The sequence below is a fragment of the Manacus candei genome, unplaced genomic scaffold, assembly GCF_025592945.1.
Source record: "Manacus candei isolate 608988 ecotype Guabito, Panama unplaced genomic scaffold, ASM2559294v1 h1tg000050l, whole genome shotgun sequence".
NCBI classification, from domain to species: Eukaryota; Metazoa; Chordata; class Aves; order Passeriformes; family Pipridae; genus Manacus; species Manacus candei.
In genome coordinates, this window is record NW_026138098.1 from 10,337,695 (window position 1) to 10,353,268 (window position 15,574).

The 15,574-nt window shown below is 40.5% G+C and overlaps 1 long non-coding RNA gene across 1 annotated transcript in view; it reads right to left on the bottom strand.

Moving 5' to 3' along the window:
- Positions 1-5,809: 5,809 nt before the first annotated feature.
- Positions 5,810-15,574, bottom strand: part of LOC127476709 (uncharacterized) — a 31,062-nt gene continuing 21,297 nt past the window's right edge. The window contains exon 3 of the long non-coding RNA XR_007906716.1: positions 5,810-6,084. This is a non-coding gene — a long non-coding RNA (uncharacterized LOC127476709). The remainder of the gene's footprint in view (positions 6,085-15,574) is intronic.

Genomic DNA, 15,574 nt, shown 5'->3' on the forward strand with positions numbered 1-15,574 from the left:
CAGTACTAGGCCCAGGCTGGTGGCATCACCAACCACAACTGAGCTCCTACATGCACAGGTTGCATAAATAACAATGACTGCAGAAAGGCTGGAGGTGCTCACTGACCAACACATCTCCCTGACTGCAATCTGAGGACTGAGGATGTGACTCACCCTGTTTAGGCTGTGCTGCATTTCATTTTAATGTGGCATAGAGGGGTTTGCTCTACCTGTACTCAGTTTCTGACACTACAGATATGTCTCCAGTGGAGACCACTCTCCTTTTTTACTTCATTTTTGTGATTTTTATAAGACAGAATGTAGGCAGTGTTCAAAAGCTGTGATTCAAGTCATTTCACAAGTAGCATTGTTACACCTTTGAAGCACTCTAAAGAGACTTCAGCCCATATCACAAAGCTTAAACAGCTCTAAGTCTCCATCATATCTGCTTAAAAGCAAGTCCTGTGGGTTCCTCATTTCTTTTGAGACTATTCTGTAAGTGATGTACAACTAAGGAACAAATACAATTTCTCAGAGTACTTAGTTTTTGCTTTGGCACAATCTGTAGATGCTATGTTCCAAAAATCTCATGGGAATTGAATTATCCCCAGTTCTACTGTCTTGGGCCCCTTCATCTGATTTAGCTGAAATTGGTTAATACGCTCAGAAGTATGACATAAATACACACCCACAGAGAATGAGACTGTACAAACTATATTGAAACAAGCAGCTGTGGTCTTCCTGGGATTCCTTGCAGTGGATGGTCATTTTCAAGAGTCAAACAAAAATGTTAGGGAAGCCTCTTCTAGAAAAATCAGCATCTCCCTCCTGAATGATGCTCAGTACTTGCCACAACCATCCCTCTGTGAAATGTCCTGACATGTTGATTTACGTGAGAAATGGGTAAGTAGGTCCTTTGGATCAAGGCACAATAAGGATGAATGTGTTTATTCCAGCTCTTAATGCCATTAATTATTAGAGTCTATCAGCATGAATCAACTTCATCCCTCTCAATCCTTGCCAAAGTGCCACCTTCCACTGGAAGGTCTCTGTATTATCCCTGTAGGAACCACCAGGAGACATAAAGTATGACATCAAGAGGGTAAAAAGGGCCAACGAAAAAATAGAATAACCTTCTGAAAGCATCTGGTAAGGCTGGCAATTCTTTGGGGACTGTGAATCAACAGTAGAAAAACCTCTGCCTATAACTGTTCATTCTACCTTTCCCAGACAGCCAGTCTTTTTCCATGGGTTTTCCCAGCTTTGGTAATCAACTGGATAGTACAAAATCTATTTACCTGCATTATAAATACCAGTAATATTTCAGGTGACACCTTAGTCTTTTGGGGTTTTTTAAGAACTGGCCAATCTAAACTTGCTTCATACTTTTTAAATTAGTTGAATTCCACCATGGAACTAGAAAACAAATTGAGTTTTGTGTTTAATATCTCTGCATTACTTAAAAAGAGAGCAAGACAGAGAAAACATAATTTCATAGAGCAAAAATTCTCAGCTTCCATGCCCAATAAGCCTTTTTTCCTAGGAGCTATTAGAAAAAGTTATGTCCAAAATTACATAGAATTGACCTAGCTTACCATAAAGCCTGAACTCTACAGGAAACTGAACTTCTAACAAAGCAGTCCAGATCTTAACCCAAATAACACATACCTAGAGGTACTCTTTGGACTCTATTTAAACACTGTTGTCAGTCTTCATGAACTGAAGGGGGAAAGGCTTTGACTTTGAACACTACTGAGAGCTCTGGGAAGTGTGGGAATTTAAATGACAGGTGCTTTTGGTAAGAAATACATCATCATCATTCATTTCATCAGCTGCAGGAAAAATGAATTTGTTCTTACCAGTACTTGAAAACAATCCTCAGTTTTGCAGCCCTGAAACTATCCTGGGCATTTCAAAAGGAGTGTCACCTGTGATACAGAATACAACAGGATGATTAGATGTATGTAAAACATTTCCCATAAACCTCTAGAGTGTCATTTCTTCACACTGGTTGAGCACAACATGGATAAAGATCAGCTTTACTTGTGACATACTGAGGTCTTTCTCCCTAGTAGGAGATATCACCATGTGTCCATATCAGAACAGGGTTAAATGAGATTAAAGCTTCCAGAGAGAAGGATGCAAGCAGGAAGAAGTATGTCCAGCTACTGGTCTCTTTTATCAGTTAAAAGCATTGAAAATCAAAAGCCACATTTAAGTATTCTGACCTGGTCTAATGGAAGGTGTCCCTGCCCATGGCAGGGGGTTTGGAACTAGGTGATCTTTAAGACTCCTTCAAAATGAAACTATTCTATGAGTTGGGAGCTTCCTCAAGAGCACAGGTTCCCCACTGCCATTCCCATGTTGGCTTTTCTAACAAGTTCTTTTCCCCATCACAAGCACAACTAAATGTCTCCAATTTTCCTATTATCAATACTTATGAAAAATGAACTGAAAAGCAGGAAGGCGAGTCAGTGCAGAATCAACTTCAAAGCATTTTAAACATAATAAGAGCAACAAGAATTTGAGCCATTTTAGGAAGGAGGAAAGCAGAAGGAAATAACTTAGATGAATCTGAACATTAAAAGAAATCATAAAGTTAGAAAAAAAAATCAGAGATTTCACCAAAGAATATGCTCAGATATCAAGGAACAGGCAATTTTGGAAGTGGTCTAATGTCAGGACACCAACTCAGCAGGGATCAGATCTCTGAATCAGACAAGAGACATAATAACTATTATTTAAGAGACAAGTGCTCTAAAGAGCCTTGAATAAAAGAGATTTAGATATTGACAAGAGATGCACACAGAAATCCTGCCACCAGCAACCCCTACAAAGCAGGGATATTTCCTCATCAAAATGTTCAGAATAATGCCATAAGCTATGTAAGGGAAGAGACTGATAGGCAGCACAGAGTTAAGATTAATGATGAGTCTCTAAACACCTAATTGCAGCTCAATATCTGAGTGCAGCAAATCACACCAAATATAGTGAATATAATCAAATGTACTTCCTGGCCCTTGATGTGCAGGGAAAATATCTCTCCGGTGCTCCTGAACATCCCCAGTTTCCAGATGAATCAGTCAGATGCCTGTTTCAAGCTTTCAAGACTCAGTTAAAGCTGCTGCCTATATGAGGGCAATTATTCACAGAATGGCAAAGCCCATTCACTTGGGGGTTGTCTGGGCTCTTTCTGCCATGGCTGATCCTTGGCAGAGGTCTGTGGCTGCAGTGTTGTACAGGATCAGAAGCCCCAATGTGTTTTTTTTTCAGCATAAGTTTTTCCTGCAGTGTTTTCTCCAGCAACCTGATCATCACCATGAATCCACCTCTCCCTCTGTGCCACCAAACCACAAGAAGTAGATGGTCCTGGAAATGATCCACACATAACCTGGACATAATCCTGGAAATAACTTCATAAATGCTGTCCCTTATTTGGGAGGAGTGAGTGACTGCACTGACATTGCTCTGGGGAGAGAGCAAAGCTCACACATTCTGACTGCTGATCTGTACACACTGTAGCAAATTAAAATTCACACGCTCTCCTATAAATCCAGCCTAGGGCTCTTATCTCACCTGGGCAATGGAAGAAGTGGATCCAGAGCTCTTCAGCAATATATGACTTCCTGTGAAGCTGGTAGCCCGCCTGGAAGAGGAAAATGGGATGGGACAGGATTGTTGCTGCCATCTTCTCCCAAAAAAGGAAGGAACTTTCCTATTGCACAAGGAGTATCAGAAGGGTTGCAGGCAGTTTTATCTCCGTGGCAGGCCTTGGCTTTGGGAACAAAACTGCCAAGAAGCCCTCATTTTATTGCCACAGATTTCAATACAGTGTTGAATGCTAAATGATGACTGTTCACGTTCAGGTGCTGAGTACAGTACCTGTCTGTTCTTATCTAGTGACCTCAGAAAAATAGATGTATTGGCAGTTATTTCTTTTAGTACAAATATTCTCACCTGTTGAGATTGGGGAAACACAAGCCTTTTAGAGCCATGCAATGGTTAGATTTACCCTAGAAGCATTGTCTACATTGGGTAGACTCCTTAGGTGCTTCCACACAGTCTGTCTTGGACTCAGATCTTCACAAAGACTCACCGCACCCAAGATGATCCAGGGAATATTATATTCAGTTCATAATCCACATCTAAGGACAGTTGGTAATAATCTTTGTGCAGTTTCAAGGTAGCCCTAATTACTGAAGAACTATAGATCCTCTCTTATACAAACCAAAAAACACTGAATTCTTTCTAGTTCCTCCCAATTTGCATTTGTCAATGTTTTAGACCACCCTCAGAAAAATTATTGCAAGATAAATATACACAGATGCAGTGATTTTATTTGCTACTGCACTATTTTATGAGTGTGTACTGCAGAGCCTAACTTCAAGGCAAGAAGATTTATGGTGTAATTACTTTAGTATATTGTTGTACAATTTGCAACTAATGGAAAAGAAATTTACTGGCTACACTTCAGCTGTCAGAAAGTCTGTCTGCAGAATAAAAGTGAAAGGAATATGTGCTTCTCTCTTTGAGTGGAAATGTTAAATGACAGGCATTGCTTAACCAGATCAAATATTTTAAACTTGATCAGCTACCCATATCATAATAAGTAAATTTTCCTGCAAAGAAAATTAATTATTCCTCATAAGGAAACAGAAGCATTTGATATCAAGAAGCAAATAAAAAACTGCCCAGCACACTCACTCCCAGGAGAGTCAAGCCCAGTCAATCAACTTTCTAGCCAAGTGTAAGAATTAAGAATTCCACATCCTTTTTTAATTGCTTTAATTGGCAGTGTTTCCCAGTGGAGTTTCATGTTTCATTTGGCCTTTTTTTCCCCAAGTTGAAAAAAATGCATTTGATTAATAATCATGTAATTGGATTTCCAGTTCAATGTTTAATGCCTAACATCCAGTACTTAGGAAGAGCAAAAGCAGAGATTTGTCTTCACATTTGTTTGACATAAGACCTTTCTGATGGAGAAAAAAAATCATTCATATCAAATGTTTTGCAACTTGCATTTCTCAGCATCTTGCCAATCAGTTCAAGTTAGATGCCTGGTAGTAAACACCCCTTCCATTAGAAACACAGAAATTGGAAGCATGAAATTGAATGGAGGAGCCTGGAAGAGTTCAGTCACAGTTTTCAGTAACCTTAATACTCAAACGACTTAATTTAGAAGAAACCCAAGCTCAAGTCCCTTGGAAATCAAATCAAAGTTTCCTGTTGCAGCAGAGAGGAAAAAGCTGATGCAATCTGATGGGCATCTAAGCCTAGAGTGAATTTAGCCTATACAAAATCTCAGTGAATGTGAAAAATTTTTGTTTGATCCTTAGATTTGGGACAGTCGCATGCTCTCTGAAGCAGAGCAGGCAACTATGGCTGTATCTGTTCCTTACCCCATTTTCTACCCTTTGCTCACTATGTTTGTATTATTCTGGTTAACAGTTCCTACTAGTCTGGTGTTATATAAATGGTAATATAACATGTCCACATCATAAAACTTCCCCTTACACAATGAGAATTAGATCTATAAAAAAACAAACATTAAAATACAGAAGTACCTTTGTTCCATATTGAAAATGCAATGAAACTATTGTAAATTTGGAATCTGTCAGGCTCCCATCCAGGACTGTGCATAGTGGGCAGGTCTCCACATCCACTACTTCAGTCTTCTTCCTGGCCCATTTAAAGTAATTGTGAGGGTATTAAATAAATCTTGAAGGAAGGCAGACTATGAAGCCTTGTAACCATGTCCATATCAGAAGAAAACTCTGCCAAAGTTTTCAGTCCCAAATATCTCAAAAAAGCCTTGCAAGTCACTTTAAAATAGACAGCCATCATCTCGTCACACATGCAGCTAAGGGGAGCTGAAAACTCTGAAGCACTATCATATTTTGAATTGAAGTTTAATGGTGATGATCTGCTCTTTGATAAAGTTCTCACCCTACGTGCTAGTTTTCAATAAGGACCCTTCAAAAGGCAGTGAAGTGTTTACCTTGACTTCTTATTGCTTGTTTACCACTCTCCAAGTTTCTGATCGTTTCACGTGTACAGACTATTAAACAACACTCCTCTGACCATGCCCTGAGCTGACGGACACACCTACAAAGGAACAGAGACAGCCCAAAAAGACTGAGAAACTGAGAAATTCAGTCAAAAAACTAATGTGTAAATAAATTAATATTTAGTTGTAATACACATAGGTGACTGTACTTCTTCAGTTTCTTGTCTCCTCCCAGTGGAAGTGAATTCAATTTCAAGGCATTGTTCTGGAGCAGGTTTATAACTCATACCAAATAAATCAAGGCACTTCAAAGGTACCTTACCCTGCAGTCTGAAACACGGGGATATTTAAGCACATTTTAGTGTGCACAGCACATTGCAGGCATAGGGCAGCCTGTGACCCAAGACAGTCCAAAGCCCAAAGGACAGCCTGTTCTCTCATGCTTGGTCCTATTCCTCTGTCCTATGGGACTCCAGCATGCCCAGAACATTGGCCTCCAAGGTCACATCTGCCAGCATATACCTTTCATCACTACTCTAACAGAAACCAATAAATCATTTAACTTCTTCTTTGACTGATTTTCTTTTGCATAGAAAAGGCAATGGTATTGTTGTCTCTTCCAGAATAACAAAAAAACTCCCATTCAAATATTTATGCAAAAAAAAAAATTATTTCTGTGGCAAAATGGAAATTATTCTGGAGAAAAGGAACTCTCATTATATAAATTTCTTGCTAGTGACAATTACACAGATTTTTTTATTTGTATCTATAAAGGCAAACAAAAATGACATGAGCCTAGTGGCAAAGGCCTGAAACAGAAAATTCAAATATTTTCCTAACCATTAAGAGTCTTAACAGTGACTTGGGGAAGGGTATTTATGGACCCATTATAATTCTCCATAGCTCTATAAACCTGAGATGAGCATTGACTAGCATATTAAATTCTTGGTAGGGATTGAATTGTTAATGTAGACACCGAGATATGACCACACTTTTCACCACACAGGTCTGTGAGACTATTATTGCTGCTTTTCTCTGAGTTAGCTTTCACCCATGTACTTGGGTTTGAGAGAGGAAGTGGATCTTTTTCGTGCTCCATTGAGCTGGAGACAAAGAAATTACAAATGAAGTTAGACCTTCTCAAAGGGTTACTTTCTTTAAAACTCCAGATTGCTGTGAGGCAGCCTTTCACATGGGCAGTCTTCTCTGCTTCCTGTGAATTTAAATATGGCTTTTAAAAATAATGTGAGTTTGGGGGTGAGCAGATCTAAATAATCTTGCCCTGATGAAATTATTCATATGACTTTAGTCCATTCCTGAGCCATTACACTAACAAGCACTGTGCAAATACAGGGAATATCTATGTATGACATATTGACCTGAATGCCAAATACCTGAGCCTTCTACATTAACAAGCTGATGGATACTATTATAGTAATTATGTCAAATAAACCAAAGCTGACTTTAAAGGTCTGACTACAAAATGAGAGCCAAGAACGTAATGATTGATGGAGTCTGCAGCTGTGCAGAAGCTTATTCTCTATTAAACCCCTCGTATCCTTTTATTTTGGTTTGGCTTGTAGGATATCTCCAATACCAAAAAGTTCCATTTCTCCCTTAATTCAGAGCACTCTGCCTAGTAGAAATGAGGAGGCAAGCAAGAGGGAAGCCCTGCCCTTGCCTGTGGTCTTCATGCTGATGTGGCTTCTGACCCAGATTTCAGGGGTACACCTTGATGACCCCATTTGCCCACATCTATCATTTGCAGGTCTCTACATCTACACAGTGAAGAGGTCCACATGACTTTTTCATATTTGCTGCCTCCTGGACTAACCTGGGCTGTAAGACTTAGAGAGGGCATTTTCTGTCTCAGGAAAGGAAACAACTGCCCTGGCTTCTTGAGTTCCTTCACAAGCAGGCTGTCTGGGAAGTGAGCACAGCCCTTGTACAAATTCCATGAAATGAAGCAGAAGGAGATGAAGAGTTAATATATCTCTTGACCAGAATGGCTATATCTCTTTTTTGTAGCTGTACCCACCAGATAACACTGTGCTCCAGGAGGAGCAGCTTTTTTCTGTCCCATATCTGATCCAGGCTGACTTACCAGAATAGATCTGACTCACACGTAGCAGCCTGCTCTCTGGCAGGAGTGAGGGATGAAGACCCAGCTTCCCTCAGACGGTGGACTTCACAATCTGCAACTTTCTCCTCTGTTTCCAACTCATTCCCTTTCATAAATCTCTCAACATCCATGAAGAAGGGCTTTGTGATACATTATATGACAGGTGATGAAGCGCTCAATTGCATGTAACTACTTTCCAACTATTTTTCCTTTTTTTTTTTTAAAGCTTGGCCTTCCCTCCCTTTTTCCCAATGCTAAAAGGGGTCAGTATTAACACCACTGATGGTCAATGAACCCAGAATTATATGAGATAATAATCTCACTCACACACATACACAACCTTCCTCTTTTCCTACAGCAAAACTACTATCAGCTACTAGCCCATCTTTCCACAAAGATCTCCAAACAACTCAATTCCCTCAAATCCCAAGGAGAAATTACATTTCCTAATGAGGTGAAGTGTGTAACTTGTTTTCGACAAAGTAAAAAATGTCCGTGAGTCATCATCTCCCCACATCACACATCACTTCTTCCCACATCCCACTAAACCATTCCTTCATGTAGTTTGAGAAGTCCGTCCCAGGTAAAAAGTATCAAAAAGCTGGTAGAAAGACATCATATTGATTTTCCAATGAAAATGATGGCTCTGTGACACCTTAGCTGAAGGTCTGCTGTGGTATGTTTGCACAGCAGTTTGTGTGGCAGAGCGATGATCTATTTTAATACTAGATCAAAAAGACAAGTAGAAAGAAACAAAGTGTTTCTTGGATTCCATAATCCAAGACCATTTCTGGTCTGGTAACATATTTATTACTACAGGAAACCCCTTTTCTTTCTGTTAGTCCCACACATCATATATATGATTACAGTATCAGTAACATTAATCATAATATTGTTAGGAAACATAAAGTAGGTTGACATAACACACATTCTCCAGAAAATAGGAAAGAGAAATTATTCAATGCCTCTTTGCTCCAACCTTGTTCAGATCCTACTGCTCTCTCTGATTTCTTCATTACCTTCCTATGTTACATCCAAATTGATATTGAATTGCAGTTTCTTCAAGATAAAAAGCAAAACCTATGACTTTATTTCAGTATGAACAACTTAATACTATTGCTTTCCTACTCAAGACAGGTCCAAGAAAAGATTCTTCTTCACATTGCCCTGCTAGTAGTCCCTATCAGCCAAAGTCCTGTCTGCACACAGTGATCAGCACTGAATGCCTCAGAAAAGGTTCCATAATTGTGTAATAATTCACCTTAGGGAAGTTTGTTCCTAGTGACAGGATGCTGGTGGTCAGCTTAAGCATTCATGTACAGAGCTAATGGAATTAAAGACTATCTGCAGTGTTCAGGATGCAGCAGGCAATACGGTAAAGAAGGAAACAATGAGATGCTTGAAAAGTACCTTGGATCACAGGCACATTTTCTTGTTTTTAAGCATTCATTCTGTTTATTTCAATAATTCATGCCAAGGTGATCAGGGTTCTCAGAATTTCTATGCCCAGAAATGAGGAGTGTTGTAGTATGCTATGAGCATCACAGTCCAAGTATATATATCTTAGGTACCAATGTTCCCATAAAAGACCATGATTTTCCCTCCCTGAAGACGTAGTTTTGTTGTGAAAAGTGATTTTCATATTGCTAGCATGTCCTTACCCAGATCTGTTGCTTGGAAAAATGCTCAGCCAGGCTAGAACCACCCACTCATTGGTATAGGCAATCCCAGTGTGGTCAGGCAAAACACAAGACAGGGAGGCACACTGTCTTCTGATGGTTCCTTCTTAAACCAGCATTATTTGATGAGATGGAGATATGATTGATAAGACTGTATCTTTTAGCACATGGTGGAGGCTTGTCAGTAAGCCCTCAAAATGGCCTAGGTTAGCCTGGAGTCCTCTCCAGCTGCCCTGTTAAAAGTACAGATCAAAGCTGCCATGTGCTGTCATCACGTGGGCTGCGAGCTGAACTGGGTTGGAAAAATAGCCAATCTAACATAATAGCTGTCACCAACAACAGCCATGGTATTCCATCAACACACCTTCACAGCCTCTGGTAGTTTGTGTCCTGAACTCAAGTACAGTTTCAACCCCAACAACACCTTACAGCAATCAGTCCAATAGCACTTCCCTGACCTTCATCACCTTTGCTTGAGGAGAGGACACATAACTAAGCTGAGGCTTCCAAGGGAAATTTGAAAGGCTCAAATTACACACAAACTGCAAAATCAGTAATATGCACTTATGCATCTTAATAGGACTGACAGTGGCCAATTTCATGCACTTTAGGCCCCTATTAATAGCCAGGTTTCACAGGCAGTGCAATAAAACACACTTTCCTGGAGTGATATAACAGCAAGGGAGGACTGACCAGGGATGAATCCTGTTCAACTGAGTGGATGAATATGTAAACATAACAATAGTTGTTGCTTCATCAGTTCCTTCTGAGTTTATCTGCTGTAGAAAACGTTAAGCATATTGACCAGGTGGTGCCTTTTGTGATACGTTTATTTTATTAGTACATGTCCTTGAACTAACGCTGCACTTCATACGTACCTGCCTGATAAGTGACTGAAAGAACTTGGCGTCTGGGACTGAGAACTCAGGAGAGGGAGGGAGGACAAGAGGGAGACAGGTGCATTTCAGTACAGATAAGGAGTTACAATTATCATGCTCATGCAAAAGGCAGGGACAGAAATGGCTTACCTTGTAGAGGACATATTTGCACACATTTTACTCTTCAAAACAGATCTTCAAATAGCAGGCTGGAGACAGGTTCCATTATAAAATGTCCCTGCTTTTTTCCCTGTAATGGTGCCATCTACTTTAGTCTGTGAGGCTATCTCTGTTAGGTGAGACATTTTGGGATAAAAAGGCATACTGAGCTATCTCCCACTAGCTTATCCATAGCCTAGGATAGCTAGGAAGGTAAACTTGAGGAATTCCTGTGTGTGAATTGTCATTGATGATACTAACCCCAGGCTGGCTCTTTCAGGCTGGTGGATGAGCCATACCATAGCCATCTCCTAACATATACTGGTTTGCAGTCTGCACACACTACCTTATGTGGAATCATTACTTCCAGAGGAGCAGCAAGCCTTGGACTGGTCTGGGCTCAGGCATATGCCTAGCCAAGCTTAGAGACAAAAGTACTCTAGCACAGTGAAATGTTAATTAAGTTCTCAGCTGTCAAATTGAAGACTTACAAAAGAGAAATCAAGGCACACTGAAAAACATGTGCTTGGCACTGACTTTTCTGTCCTATGGTCCCACTTTGGGGGTCTACCAGGCACAGCTACAAAGTGAACACAGCATCCTCCATCAGGCGACTGGCCTTCAGATTTAACCTGGCAGTCAAAGACCAGGTGGGTTGAGACCCACTCCAAGGGGCTCCCTCCAAGTCAGCTCTTCATGCTCTTGCTTAAGACGAACTGCTTCTCTTCCACTCTTGACCTCTCCTGGACCTTTCTTCCTTCAGGAATGCAGCTCCAGCAACCTCATATAGCAATTACAACTGCAGCTCCTGCAGTCCTCTTTTCCGTGTGTATCTCTATTACAAATGGAAGCACAGCAAAGGAAACCTTCTGGGGTCCTCAGAAGTGTCTCTGAACTTATATTGCTGCTTTGTTCCAGAACTAACAAATGCCTTTTATTTTAAGTAGCCTTTTTGTCAGGCACATATTTTAGAGGCCACTACGACACTGCAGTTGTAAATTATTTCCCTTGCATGGGTAGATTTAGCAACCAGAGTGATTTTCTTCATCATATCCCTCTAGTTGCCCACAGCTACTTGCCTCATCCAGATTCACTCCCATCTTTATCTGAGGACTTGGTTTCACAGCTCTCCAGTAGAAATTAAAATGGAGTTTGAGCAGATCAGATCATTTGGAAACTTCATAACTTGTGGTTTTGTGGCAGCTCACTCCTGCTAGAAGGTGGACACAGAGACCACTAGCTCATTTCCTATGTCTCAGTAGCACAACAACATTCCCTAACAAGTGCTATGAAATGTGCTCTCTGCTCATCTGAATGCAGCTGGGGCTGAAGTTAGAGGCTTATTATAAACTGAGCACAATTAGCACACAGCCATCAGGTCTGTGATCCTGCAGCATCAATAACTCTCCAGCTTCTCTCTGATTTTCCTCTCTTTTTTCTCATCCTCTGCCTCCACACCATTTTCTTTTCTTTCCACTTTCTCAAGCCTTAAAAGACCTCCTGTGTTTAGGATTTCTGTCTACTTTGTTTTTCTTTATGAGGGATTTACCCACCCTCTCTCAATTCTCTTGGCTACTCTCCATCTTCCTCATGTGAACCAAGAAATTCCTGACAGCTGCACTTCCCATCTTGTGTTTTGCCATCATCGTCATTTTGTTTTGTGTGCATGCATGTGAGTGTGAGAGAAATCCAGCCAGCCTAGTGACATGGCTTGAATCCTACACTAATGGGAGGTGGAGTCAAATGCTCCATCTCTCCTTACAGCAGCTGCCTCCCTGAAGACCAATAGCCCTAGCTCAGTGATAAAGACCAAGCTCACAGCCCCGGGAGCACCTGGGAGAGCCCAGAGCTTTTGCTCTGACACACACATTTACCACCAGATTTGTTGAAGCCATGCAGCTGCACTCCTCCCTGCACAGTTCTGCTGTTGATCTGTGCTGGCTTTTTACTTTTATAGCAGCCAGCTGTGCCCCATGAAGAGACTGGGCAGGATTTAATCAATAAATGTTAAAAAACTATCCATTTTTTCCCTTATTCACTCTCCAGACTCACAGCACAGGCTGTTTTTTTCCTACATGCACTGGCTGCTTTTTCTGTCTCTCTCCCTCTTGCCCTCAGACCTGCACTAGCAGCTGTACAGCTTGTGCTGCTGCTGTGCCAGGGTCAGATGCTCTACCACATTGACCAGAAATTATAACTGACAGTGATCTTGGACAAGCAAAATCACTGTTGATGTAAATCAATGATTTTGAAGAATAATAAATACTGAATCCTACAAACTCTATCCATAATCCATTACCTCTGAACCATCTCTCTCTCTCTTTATGACTCAGCATCTGGCAGTCAGATGAATCCAAACTTCTATACTATCCCATTAAAACCATCTCCAGAATGATTTCTTTGTGTATTTCCTAAAATTGTACAAAACCACAAGAGTAGTTGAGAGAAAAATGCAATCATTCACAGCTATCATGGCGACAATGATAAAATATGTGCTTCCTGCATATTCTTTTTGATTAAGAAAATTATTCACACAGCGTCAGATGTTTGGAAAGAAATACATCTTGTGGTTTGTTAATCAGAAGAACAGTATACTCTAGACTATTGAGAGAGGTAACTTTCAGGGCTGAAAGACATTGCTATTTGTTTTCTATAGAAAGATGGTAAGAATCTGCACACTTTTTTAGCCTGAAATTTGATGTTGCCTATCAATTAGCATTTCCATCCTGAAAGAACTTAAGCATACAGTTAATTTTAAGCATATGAGGAGAGGCATAAAATTCAAGATGAGTATTTGTGACCTTCACATTGAGCCCATTTTTAATAGTTCTAGTATTTTCAATTGCTGTGTTGAAGCACAGTAGAATAAGCTTAACAGCAGAAATGGGTTTAGTGCCTCTCCTCTCCCTACCACTTCCATGTCCTGTATCTAACTCAGTTCCCCGTGGGACCACCAACATTCCTTCCTTGGGCTCCTGACATCCACTTTGCAGTAGTTTCTAAGATCCTACCTTCCTATGTTGCAGTCTCCTAATAGCATTTTGTCCTTGGGCTTGTTCCTGGCATTTTTTCCTTGCTGCTAGACACTGGATATGTGTAAAGCCCAAGTGAAAATGCTCTACTCACAGTTCCACATCAACAGGCTACTTTTCTTCTCATCCTCTAAACATTACTTTGTCTTTATCATTGGCACGTGCGTGTGACATCGTCAAGCACTACAGTGTCTCACTTGAGGAATGGCTGCATTTTAGTTGTCTTTGCATAGATTATCAGTTTTGGTGTTACTTTAGGGCTCCAGGTAAAGCTGTTCCATAACAATGTGATCTTGTAAATAATCCATTATAAATTATTCTTTATCTGCACACCGGTAAACAAACATCTCACACCTTGCAGATGTTGTTAGCTGTGGTGAAAAATCACAAGGTAGCTGTTGATTTTAGCAGAACAATCAGCACAAAGTATCAAAAGGTGGCTGTGCCTCTGCCCTACCATGTGGCATGATCAGCTTGAGGCAGATGCATTTTTTAGGTGTGGTCTGTGTTTTGCAAAACAAGACAGTTGAGGACAGGATGCAGTCCTACAGGCATGGTGAGCAGATCACATCTGTCTTGTTCATCAGTTTTTCCAGCTTCTGGGAGATCCACTAGAACAAAGTATCACCAGAAGGACACGTGTTTTATAAATAAGCAATGACAGGCAAAAAGCAATTGAATTAGATCCCCAAAGCTTTACTAAGACAGATGATCCTTGAAAGCACAGCTAGGATATTAAACATAGTGAAAGTATAATTCTTAATTTCTAGGCATCTGTGAGAATAATTACCGTTCTTTTGGGAGCATTGTAGTGACTGTAGCTGGTAGATGTCTAAATGAGACAATATTTCCTTTTGATATTGTATCATTAAGATAACTGATTCCTATACCCAGACAAATGTTTCATATAACTCTTTTCTTCCTTTTCCTAATGTGTGCAATTGAGAGAAAGCAGCACTGTAGGGATTTAGTGGCTGTATCTCTTTATGAGCCTGAACTGTGACATGGAGGACTCAGTGAGTTTATTGATTTTAATTTCTTATATTTGGGATTTATCCTCTCAGCTTTTACTTAACAGCTGAGAATACTCACAGTATTGACATAGAAGACTGTCTACCCAAGGGCAAATTTCAGATCCTCATTTCTCCACCTGTGCATTTATTTGTTTGCTTCTGGATGGATACCAACTGCCAGGCTTTGATCCAGGCTTTGATCAAGAGTGGCTAACGGGTACACTCTGTGAGAGAGCATTCCTCTCTCTTAGTCTCCATAACCAGAGCTGGGGGGGGGGAGAGGGGGACTTTAAGCAGACTTCCATGGTTATCAGAGGGAAAGATCAGGTATGCCCTTTGAAGATACTTTGTTATTGAAATCTCGATTATCACCTATGATTTGGTCTGAAAACCCTAAACAACAAGGCATACAGGAGAGTTTTCTAGGGGGTAAAGGGATCTGAAAGATGGATTGATAGCTGTGGGTGCCAGGATATTTATTTTTCCCAGGAAGACAGCCAGAGTGGTCCTGAAAGCAATGGTATAGAAAACCTGGTTACAAATCCCCTTTTCAGGCTGTTACATGAGAGGTACCATCCTGCTTTGCAGTAATGAGGAAAATGTGGCAAGTTTTTGGTTTAAAGCAGACTCAGCACTTCCTGAGCCATTTCAGTATAGGAAGGAGTGTTGATTAATCAGGTTAATTTCCTTACTGGAGCATTTAAG